Genomic DNA, 12,611 nt, shown 5'->3' on the forward strand with positions numbered 1-12,611 from the left:
GAGGCAGGAGGAGGAAGGTTGGGGAGGAGATCAAGAAGGTCCTCAGAGGAAGGGTCAAAAAAACGAGGTGTTTCCTAAGCACAGAAAGGGATTCACTTGCAACCCAGCCCCAGTGAGTGACATATATCTACTACAACTAGCATGCAGCACCATACTTCCAAAAGTATCATTATAATAACTGGTATTTAAGAGTAAGTATTTATGCAAAGAGTAAGATAGCTATTCTCTTAGGTAAACAATGCCAGTGGTTCCAAAACCTAATTATTCATCAGAATGCTTAGAACTTTGTGCAGGTCCCACAGGTGGAGATTCTGATTCAGTAGATTGGAGTCAAGGCCTTGGAATCTGTATTTCTCACAAATTCCCAGGTAATTAAAATACAGTCTTAAATCATTTGGAAACTATTGTTAAAACCCTGTCCATATACTTCTAGTCTACAGAATGCAAACACTGGCCTACATCAGTTTTACTCCTAAGGTCCAGGAAGTGGCCACATAAAGAATCCATCCTCATATTTTATAAATTGACTAAGAAAGACACTAAACTCAAGGAAAATTAATAGGTAATCACTAAATATGGTTTATCTATACAATGAACTGTTATGCAGCCATTTTTAATGTTCATGATAAAGAGGTTTTAATGGCATGGGAAAATACCTATTATATAATATCAAGGGAAAAAAGCATAATGCTTAATATTATGTTGTGTGTGTGTGTGTGTGTGTATAACGTGCTCTCAACCATGTAAAATAACTGCACACATAAGTGACAAAAGTAAGATTTAATGTGTGTGTTCCACACCTCCCCTTCTCCACCCACTCATGGAAGAGAAGCTGGGAAAAGGAGGAGGAAGATTTAAGCAAAGAAACCAAATCTGTCAACATAATAAAGAGCTGGGGGAGAGAAAGAGAAGTCAAGAGAAAAGACTTCAGTTATGAAAGAAAGTATCTTTTGAGAAGGGCGGCTGTCATTTATCATGATGGTCCCGTCAGGACCTCTTCGGGGAATTCTGGAATGTCAGTGATTCTCTTTTCCTTACTAGATACAAGAGAGAAACCATATGGACTAGGGCCAAGGTTTCTCAACCTCTGCACTAAGGACATTTTAGGCTGAATAATTGTTGGGGACTGTCCTGTATATTCCTGGCCTCTGCCTACTACACACCTGTAACATCCTGCCCCTTCTCCGCAGTCGTATCAACCAAAACTGTCTCCTGGCTTTGCCACACTTACCCCCTGTTGAGAACCACTATCCTGGAAGTATCTGAGTTCCAACCTGGGCAGCATAGGTAGCACACCCTTCTGAGAACAGAGACAACACTGGGCAAGCAGAACTGAGAAATGGAGGCAGGAATAATAATAGGTCACATTGTTTCTGCCCAGAAAAATCCTCCCCTGAGACTAGACTTAATCCCAGCCTCTATAGGAGCTTATAAATCCTCCTCATTTGTTTTTGGTCAAGATAATGTAGGTTGAATTTTTCATGGTTTGTATCAGAAATCACCCACTCGGATGCCCTTAAAGTTTTTCAAGAGCGTCAAGGTTAATGGAGAAATAGGATAAAAGAATTGAAATCCCTAAAAACATCTTTAGCTGATTGGAAGGATGAATCATCCATCCAGAGTTCCAGATATTAAAATGGTCACCTGCTAGAAATTGAAATCCCAAGCTGGCACCATTTACAGGAGTGGGGTCCAAGTTCACAACCTCCTACAGGAGGCATAAAGCATACACTGAGAATCCAATCTATACACTAGCCTAGAACACATGAAATTTGAAGGGCAAGCATGGGACCATTTGCTTGGGAAACTTCTGAAACCCAAGGTCATAGGTCACACCAAGAAAATCCATTTCCAGGAGTTCCCGTTGTGGCTCAGTGGTTAACGAATCTGACTAGGAACCATGAGGTTGCGGGTCCAATCCCTGGCCTCGCTCAGTGGGTTAAGGATCCGGTGTTGCTGTGAGCTGTGGTGTAGGTTGCAGACACAGCTCAGATCTGGCATTGCTGTGGCTGTGGCATAGGCTGGTGGCTATAGCTCCAATTGGACCCCCAGCCTGGGAGCCTTCATAAGCCACAAATGAGGCCCTAGAAAATACAAAACAAAAAAAAGAAAGTCTGTTTCCATTTAAGATGTGCACTCAGGAAAAAAAATTATTCCACATATTCTATGTCGATAGATATAGGGATCCTAAGTAAGTTGTGAGTCAGGCTTCCAAGGAGAATTTTTCAAAGGAAGTCGTCAAGAACTAGTTAGAGGACTCTTAAACCCCTCACTCAAATCAAGAAGGGTGCTTGGATATTAGGGAACAATTTTTTTGGAAAGAATTGACCCATGTCACACAACAGAAAGTGAGAGATAGAGGAAGGTAAGGGCAGACAGCATGGACTAGTGTCTGACTCCCACCTGAGAAATCTAATGTGCAAAAAGCAGTCTGATAGATGCTCTGTGGACAGACGCTCTGGGATCACCCTGCCCTCCAGAATGTGATGGGGCAGGAGATGCATGTGTGTTTCCCATGTCCTGGATGTAGGCCACATGGAAGAGAGAGTTGACATAAGGTTCATCGACAGGTAGAACCAGACATACATATTTGAGATTATGCCTTCAATGTAAAATAAAGGCACATATAAAACCTTTTATTTTCTAAAAGAGAAAGATCGGCATGGGGCCTGTATAAGTTTATACCCAAAGGTAGTGGAAAGACTAGTCCAAATGAGGAATTTTAAAGGGTGGTAGAAATAAAAGTAAAATTGCTTTTTGATTACATACTGTCCAAAGTAGCAGGTATCTTTACAAATCATGTAAGGAAACTAATCCCCACAAGTGAGAGAGATAGCAAAGGCAACAAATCACAGAATGTACACCCTTAAGAAATTTAGATAGTGGATCAATCTTTTTTTAAAAAATTCTTAAAATAACAAGGTTTTAATTTTTGGAGTTCCCATTGTGGCACAGCAGAAACAAATCCGACTAGGAACCATGAGGTTGCAGGTTCAATCCCTGGCCTCATTCAGTGGGTTAAGGATCTGGTATTGCCACGAGTTGTGGTGTAGGTCGAAGCAGCTGTTCAGATCCTGCATTGCTGTGGCTGTGGAATAGGCCGGCATCTGTAGCTACAATTGGACCCCTAGCCTGGAACCTCCAAATACCTTGGGTGCGGCCCTAAAAAGCAAAATAAATAAATACATAAATAAATAACAAGGTTTCAATCTTTCAATATAAAGGAATAAAATTCATTAGATAAAACTGGACATTATTTTAAAAGAACAGGGACATTTGAAAAAAACTAACCAAAAAGAAGTTTGAAAATAAAAAATAGCCCATGAAATAAAAATAATCAGAGAATAGGTTAGACAGACTAGACACTGGGAAAAAGAAATTTAGTGAACTAGAAGATAAATCTTAGGAAATTATCCAGAGCCTCTTTGCACTTATCAAAGATGCTGGCATCCCATCAACAGAGGGTTTTCTCAAGATCTACTCTGCCGCTTGTTTCCCCTCAGACCCACCAGTTCATATCAACCAGGTCCCGTAACTGGAGCAGGGGGCTGTTTCCTCCCTTGGGCTGCTCTCTGATCTGATTGTAATTCTTGGTTAGAAGGAATGAGTGGTAAGACCTTAAGGAAAACAAGCCTCATCTTGTGAGGCTTTGCAGACTGGTAAGTACGAGAAGGCTCCATTTCCTTAGCAAAGAAGAAATTCTGCTTCTGCCAGCCTAGAGTTACAGCAGAATCTGGGGGCGCAAGATTCTGAGGCCTGTCTATCCAAATGCCCTAATGCCAGAACTCAGTCTTCTCTCAGGGCGCTGCCGTTGGCATAGGGGACTTGGTGAGATTGTGCTTTCAGTCTCTTTTGTAACATTTCTATCCTTACAATTGCTTCCTGAGCCTGGGTTTCAGCACTGTCTGCCCTGCAGCTGCAGGAGAGGAATCTCTTTAAAAACTGCCTTGGGGATTTTCTGATATTCACAGTGTGCCAGAGCTGACAGCTGAATTGAGCCTGCATTTTCTATTTTCAGGCCTCCTGTATCAGTCAGGGTTTGATCAGAAAAACAGAACCACTGGAAATGATCTCTAGATGATGGGATTTATTACAGGGGTTCAACCGTGTGCAATTGTGGGAGCTGGTTATACAGACTACATACAGCTGTTGCCTCTGCATCCAGTGCTAAAGCTAAAGTAGGCCAGGCAGGCAGTCTGACCCAGGAGTCAGAGAAGCTGGAGGAGGTCTGGTGGGAGCTGGAAGAGCTGGGGGCTGGCAGCTGCTTCACACCCACAAAGTGAGCCAGCAGATCAGCAGCAACATCCGTGAGCTGCAGTAGCACCTGGCACCCTGCTCACCTTCTGCCCTGGTCTGAATGTTCATGACCCCCGTCCCCCAACTGCATATACTGAAACTCCTAATCATCAGTTGATGGCATTGGAAGGTGCTTAGGTCTGGAGGGTGCAGCCCTCATAAGCAGGATTAGATCTCTTACAAAGGAATGAATGAATCTCTAGTAAAAGGCCGTACAGAGCTCCCTAGCCCTTTCCACCATGTGCAGAGACAGTGGCCTGAAAGAGGGCCCTCACCAGACCATGCTGGCACCCTCTTCTTGGACTTCTGGCCTTTAACTGAGAAAAAGAAATCTCTATTTTCAAACTACCCAGCCTGTGATATTTTGTCATAGCAGCCTGACCAGACTAAGACACTTTCTTATCGTAAAATAAACAAGGTTACCTTCCAAAGTTCACATGAGGTCACATGGCCCAAGCAGAACCAGATTATGGAGGAAAGGGAATTCTGGGAGTTGTAGTTCCAGCTTAGCTTAGGTGACACCTAATATACCCACCACAGTTCCTAAAGTAGTTAACAGAAGTCAGCTACAGGAGTTCCTGCTGTGGCTCAGTGGGTTAAGAATCCAACTGCTGGGAGTTTCCGTTGCAGCGCAGCAAAAGTGAATCCAACTAGGAGCCATGAGGTTGTGGGTGCTATTCCTGGCCTTGCCCAGTGGGTTGGAGATCTGGCGTTGCCATGAGCTATAGTGTAGGTCACAGATGCATTGCTGTGGCTGTGGCCGAGCCCAGCAGCTATAGCTCCAATTCAACCCCTAGCCTGGGAACACCCATATGCTGCAGGTGCAGCCCTAAAAAGGAAAACAAAAAGAGAAAGAAGAATCCAACTGCAACAGCTTGGGTCACTGCAGAGGTATGGGTTCAATCCCCAGCCTGGCACAGTAGGTTAAAGGATCTGGCATTGCTGCAGCTGCAACCTATGCTCAGATACAATCCCTGGCCCAGGAACTTTCAGATGCACATGTGGCCATTAAAAAAAAGAGAGAGAGAGAAATGTCAGCTATGATATTCATCATTACCATTGTTCCCATATTGTTCAAGTGCTATAGCTACAGCATAAACAATGCTTTACACTCCATCTGCCCCTCAGGCCACTGAGAGTCTAGTTAATGGTGCTACTGGAAGTCAGGAGTCAGCATATCACTGACCCCCAGCAGTGGGGTCCCTATGGTCTGCTGACCAGAGAGTGATTCCAGTTGTAGCATCCACCCTGAAACTGCTTTCTAGACCATTTTGGCTTGAATTTCCCCTGGAAGACAGAACCGGGGACGGGGGCTTGTGTTCAGACAGCTAATTTGAGAGGAGATCCCAGGGATAGGAGTCGGGGGGTGCATTCAGGGGAGAAGGAAACCAGAATGAGGGTGAATTGTTGAGTTCCTCACCACTGAGGGAAAGCGGGGCTTGACCTGCCGGGATGTGGGAGAAGCCATGTAAAGTGCACCTCAGGGAGTTCCTTGTGGCACAGCAGGTTAAGGATCTGGCATTGTCACTGCAGTGGCTTGGGCTGCTGCTGTGGCGCCAGTTTGATCCCTGGCCTGGGGAATTTCCACATGGTGCAGGCATAGCCAAAAAAAATTTTTTTAATGTAAATAAAATGCACCTCATGGTTGTCCACAGGACATCCAAGGAGAGATGGATGAAGGGATTATTTACAGATAAAGGGAGTATGTATCTACCATCTCCCAACCAACGCTGTGCAGAGTTTGTGCCCTACTTTTCAAGAGGAGCGTACATGAGGGGGGACTGTGGGCATCCCAATATCTGGAGCCCATAAAAACCCAGGACTGAAAGTGAAAGCTAGGCAGGACCACCGAGCCAGGAGCATCAGGTTCACCTGCACAGAGCTGGGGGCTGCAGCAGTGGCCAAAGTGAATGGTGAGGAACAAGGAGATGAAATGGGGCACCGTTGCTGCCCAAAACAAAGAAGAAGAGGAGAAGGAAAAAATAAGGGTCCACAGGGAAGACAGAAATACTGGAAGTCTTAGTCCCTTGATTAATGTCTGACCAGGTAGAAATCAGAGATGCCACAGGCAGAGGATCAGTTTAACAAGCATGATCATGGACCCTCAGGCCAGTCCAGCTGCAGGCTGAAGACACATAGGAGATCAGGACTTGCCTCTACATACTCCTCCAAGAGTCTCCCCATTGCTCTCCTAAATTATGCTAAACTCCTCTGAAGCCAAACTCCAAATGAAAGTGACCCATGTAAATGAAGGGTCATAAGGATAAGGGCAACTACCAGATGTCTAAAGGACCCAGTTATATACATTTTGTACACTAAGAGCTAAGAGAGAAATAAAGAGAGAAAGAGACTAGTCCTGCTATGAAGCAAGGACCAGGGAGCTTATAGAATGGGGGGGAATCTAAATGCCCTCTCCAGTGACTCATGCAAGAGCACTCCATCACAGCTTGGACCCTTCCCTGACATGTTCCCATTTTCAATTTGGCCTCTAAAAAACAGCTTGGATGGAAAGGAAGGGACACTGAGAATGGGTTTGTTTGAGAATACTGACCTATCACATAGTACAGCCCACTTGTGGAAAGAGATTCCTTTTTCTCCTGCAGCCACTTTAGAAATGTTTCCAGAGGGGACAACAGCTCCCACAAGAAGTGTAAGCCTTATCATTGCAGCAAAGGGCTATCAAAGTAGCAAAGATCACATGGCTGTTAAGATAAAGATTTAGTAGTTCCTGGGTGGGCTTATCAAGGTTTAGCAGTAAGGGAGTTTTGTTGCTTCGACTGCTTTTAAAAAGTTCATTGATTTGTAGCTAATACCGAGTTGTCATAGTTTCATGAGTAACAGCTTGTGGTTTGCAGAATCAAAGCCTTTTCCTGAATCAATAATAGCAGATACACTGAGGTGGCCTGAGCATCTGCAGAGGGGAGAGGAGCCAAGAAAGATGCCCTGGTAGAGAGAAGGAGTATATCTGGTCAGACCATAAGTGGTCTATAAAAGAAAAAAAAATGACAGTCTCCTTCCCAAAGCAGCAGAAATTGAGACTTTTAAAAATTCAAAATGATGTGTAAAAAGACTATAGTTATGAAAACATTTATAAACTAAACACGCACATACATACGTCATAAATTGACTCGAAGGGGAGAAAGGTCCAAATTGAAGAGTTTTTTAAAAGTTCATCAAATGGTTTAATTTTCATCAAGACAGCTTTCTCCACATCCTGAGCTTGGCACAACTGAGTGTTTTTCTAGACCCAGCTTCTTGGAAAACATTGACCTGTACTTCTCCTTATTCCCTGGGGGAAAATAGGCACATGAAGGCAGGCACACATGCAGAGGTGCACACACAAACCCGTTATACTGTCCCTGACCATACTAAGATATATTTCCAAGAATATTTTGGTGTTGTGTTAGACTTTCATAGCATTTTCTCAGCCTGCTCCATTTAAGCTTCATAGTATCCATGTTGGGCTGAGAAATTTGTTACTTACTTTTATTATCCACTCCCCCCCACCCCCCGTAGTTTTTTGTTTGTTTGTTTTTTGGTTTTGGGGGGTTTTTTTTGGCTACACCCATGGCATGCAGAAGTTCCTGGGCCAGGGATCAAACCCAAGCCAGAGCAGTGACAATGCTGAATCCATAACCCCTAGGCAACCAGGGAACTCCTTTATCGCCTTTGAATGAGAAAAAAAGTTCATCTTAGAGGGAATTAGAACATTCAGCCCAATTTTCCTAAAGGTTCCCAGGGCAGACATCACTAATTGATCAAGGCATTGTTTCCCAAGAAGCTCAGACAGAGCCTCAAAATCCTTGCCTCAGCTGACCTCCAGGCAGCCACTCTCAATTGATAGATGAAGACATGAAAAGTAAAACCTATTTGACATCCTAGACCCAAGTAATTTGCCCAAGGTCTTAGAATTGCTTCATGGGAAAGCCAGGTCACATCTCCTCTTTCAGTTCTTTCTTTGTGGGGTAGAAAGCTTTTATCCCTGTGAGATGAGATTACCTTTGCCACAACCAAAAGCTATTGCCAATTGGGGATTTTTACATCCTTGCACACAATTGCAAACCACATTCATGGCTACAATTTTATTTTTTTTTTATTTTTATGGCTGCACCTGTGGCATATGGAAGTTCCCCAGACTAAGGGTCAAATCGGCACTGCAGCTTCAGGCCTATACCACAGCCATGGCAATACCAGATCCAAGCCACATCTGTAACCTACATCAAAGCTTGCAGCAACCCTGGATCCTTAACCCACTGAGCAAAGCCAAGGATCAACCCCCTGCTGATCCACAGTAGGAACTCCCATGCTCGCTATTTTAGGAAGCTTAGACATAACAGAAAACTCCTAGAAACTTTGAAATTATATATATGGTTCACATCATGTTTCTATCAGACTGTGTTTCTCTAGATAATATGTAGCTGTCAGAACCTTTAAAGACTAGTATTCCATAATTTAAATATGTATTGATCCCAAATAATTTCTGTGAGTGATAAAAGCCAAGAAAAAGGTGAAGCAGAGTAAGGGGATAAAGAATGACAGTGGATGGGAATAAGGTGAACAATTATAGATAAGGTGATAGGATAAAGTCTCTCTGAGGAGGTGACATTGGAGCAGAAACTTGAATGAAGTGAAGGGTATGTCTTATGAAGAGCTGGAAATAACCAAAGGAAAGGGTTTCAAGAGGGAATAGATTGTGCATGATTGAGAACAGCCTGCAGAAGGAAGGTGCTAGGAGATGTCACAGAGGCCCTGGTGAGGAGTTTCTGTTGTATTATGGTCGTGTCAGGAAGCCACTGTAGACTTTAAAGTTGGTAGGTAATAAAGCTGATTCAGTTTTAAGACACTGCATGCAAATGTTTGTTTTATTTTATTTTATTTTATTGCCTTTTTGCCTTGGCCGCACCCATGGCATATGGAGGTTCCCAGGCTCCGGGTCTAATCAGAGCTATAGCCACCAGCCTATGCCAGAGCCACAGCAACGCCAGATCCAAGCTGTGTCTGTGACCTACACCACAGCTCATGGCAACGCCGGATCCTTAACCCACTGAGCGAGGCCAGGGATCGAACCCGCAACCTCATGGTTCCCAGTCAGATTTGTTAACCACTGAGCCAGGACAGGAACTCCGCAAACGTTTATTTTTAAAGCTCGCTCTGAGAGTAGTATGAACAGTGTACTCAGCAGAAGGAGGAAAGTCTAATGACAAGGCAACAAAGTGGGGCCACTCATTGCAATATTCCCGTTGAAGTTAGAAAGACAAGTCTGATGGTCAGAGGGAGTAATCCATAGACAGAGACTGACTTGGGGGTCATTTGCTGTGTAGCCTTTAGTCCTTCTAAAAGCAGACCTGTAGACATGATTATACGTGCAAGAGATTTATTAGGGGAAATGCCTGAGAAGGATGAGAAGGAGGAGACAGAGAAGGCAGAGAGAGCCTTCAGACTATAAAGCAGGTTTGGCACTTGCAAAGGAAGATTGGATTGGAGAAGACTCAGATTTCAGCACAGCTCCAAGAAAGTTTTGGCAGGGGGAATCCTCATGCCAAAATTACTGCAGGAATGGCCCTGCCATGCTTAGTCATTTACCAGGAAACAGCCATGGGGAAGCATGGCCTCAGCAGGGATGTGGGGGTGGATGCAGAAGGGCAGCAGCTGAGGCCGTCCATCAATTATGCTTCCCACAGCAGGAGATTGGAGCAGCTAATTTTCACGGCTGCCCTAGCAGCCAAGAATGTGCATTCTTGCCTGCCTTCTCAGGGACTTAGCTCCTACAGCTTCAACCTATCCATTTCTACTCAAACAAGCATTCGGAAGTTGCATCTTTAGAAAGCCTCTCTTGATCTCAAATCCTCCTCCAAATAATGCTTTCTCCTGTCCCCATTACACACTCAAGTTTCTACAAGAGTTGTCCATCAATGTTGCATTCACTTTCTCATCTCCATTTACTCTTCAGTCCTCCCCTCTCTCTCTCTCCTGTTCTTCCCATGGCACTGAGGCTTCTGTTAAGACCAGCAGCAACTCCCACCCTGCTAAATCCCATACAGACTGAAATTTTCTTCTTACCTGATCTTGGCAGCATTTGATGAGGTTGGCTGTTCACTCACTTACTCTTTGCTGGTATCTGTGATGTCACATTCACAATATTTTCTTTCCACCCCTCTTATTAATCCCCTGCTGGGTCCACACTCTTTATAATCCTCACTGTGCTTTCTTTCCTTCAGTCTGGGAGAGCCTATTGCCTTCCTGTGTGGTGGGAAGCTGCTGCTACATCATGACTTTCATCCTCTCTTCTCTGGAGCTTAAAGTTAAAAAAAAAAACCTCTGTCCTCAGCCCTCCAAGTTTCATTTCCTTGGAAATCACAAATCCTTTCTTCTGCTCCACAAAAATCTGTCCCTTACAAATGAAAAAAGTTTGTTTGTTTTTTCTATGCTTTAAGCAGTCTCTTTCAAAAGCAAATCTAATCCTTAACACCTTTGTTTCAAGCTACATCTGCCCTTCCCTGAAGCAATGAGGTCCTTCATCTTCAATGATGGAGTGTCCTGGGACAAATCTAATTGTTGAGAATTAAATACCTCAACATCAAACTGTCCACGAAGCATATCCACCTTATAGCTCAGAGGCATAGCAAAATGTTACATGCTTAAACCTTGTGACGTCCCCCCACCCCTCCAATATCCAAATCTGCACTGTCTCTCATCTCCCTCTATGGAGAGAATGGCTTCTCTGTTCATTCAGGTGCTCAAGTCATGAATCTGGGAAACAGATTCATGTTTCCAACTCCTGCCTCTCATCCCTCACCTCTGGTGGAGAACCAGATCTTGCCCATTCTTCTGCCCCACCCCCCAATTTTCTCTCACCTGTGTTCACTTCTCTCCACCTCCACTCTACTGCCCAAATCTTAGCCATCATGGTATCTTCTCTGGATGACTGAAGTGGCCTTCCAACTGGTCTCCCTGCTTTCCTTCTTGCTTCTTTCTAACCCCATGCCTACACAGTAGTTGAATGATCTGGCAAGGCCCCTCAGGTCATGTGAACACCCTACCCTATGTTCTTTCAATGTTTTTCCATTGCACTTGTAATAAAATACAAAATGCTTAATGTGACCTACAAAGCTTCACACGTTCTGTCTACTGCCTCCGTCTCTAGACTTAGAGCAAGCTACTTGGTTCCCCAGGGTCCAACACAGGCCTGCCACAATCTCTGAATGTTCCCAGTACTTTCCTCCCTTTGAGACTTCACACACGCTGATCCTTCATCTCCCCAACACCCATCCGTTTGCTTTCTACTCAACTTCTTACCTCACAGTCCTCAAAGGGGATTCTTCTGAACTTTCCCTTCCAAATGAAATCCCTAAGTTATGCTCATGGCATTCATTTCTTTCCCTTCATGGCAATGATTGTTATGTGTGGTTATAAAATCGTTTATGAGATTTGCCAATTACATACTTGCATCCCCAGTAGACATAAGGACAAGGGGCCATGTCTGTTTTACTCATCGGTTAGCACAACCCCTAGCTAATAGTAGGGACTCACTGTTGGCTGAATGAATAAACAAATGACCTAGTATAGGTAGAATAATAAAGGAAGATTGAACTTTGGCGAAAAGATAACATGTAAAGAGGAGGCCAAGGAAGAGGAGCCAGAAAAAGAAACAGAAAGATCAGGAAAGAAATAGAATCAGAAAGAAAAAAAAAAAAAAAGGCACTTGTGGTTTTGAAGGAATTACATGTTGGCAAACTGGGCATAGAATTTTTACTATATGCCCCAGACAGAAACTGCCAAGTGTTGGTGAGGAGCAACAGGACTTATCACACATTACTGATAGAAGTGTTAAATGGTACATGCACTCTTGGCAGTATCAAAGCTGAGCATATGCATACTTATTGCACCAGCAATTCTACTCCCAGGTGTTTGCCCAAAAGAAGTATGTGCATATGTGCGCCCATTAAAAACATGCACAGGAATATTTATTGCAGCACTGTTTATTATCACTAAACATTAGAACGACCCAAATGCCCATCAACAGTAAAATGAACAAATAGCATTCATACAATGAAATACAATGAAAAATGAATGAATTGCATCACACACGGTGACTTGCATGCATCTCACAAACTTGTGCAAAATAGTCAGACTAAAAGAATACATAGTATAGATTCTATTGATTTAAAAGGCAAAACCAGGCAAAACGAATCTACAGTGTTAGAACTCGGAAGAGTAGTTGCCTTTGGGGAGAGTACGTAGTGATGGAGCTGGGGGGGCACAAGTGGGGTTTAGGGGAGCCAGTCTGTTCTGTTCTTGATCCAGGATTAGTTTGT

This window comes from Phacochoerus africanus, chromosome 5 (genome assembly GCF_016906955.1).
Source record: "Phacochoerus africanus isolate WHEZ1 chromosome 5, ROS_Pafr_v1, whole genome shotgun sequence".
Lineage (NCBI taxonomy): Eukaryota > Metazoa > Chordata > Mammalia > Artiodactyla > Suidae > Phacochoerus > Phacochoerus africanus.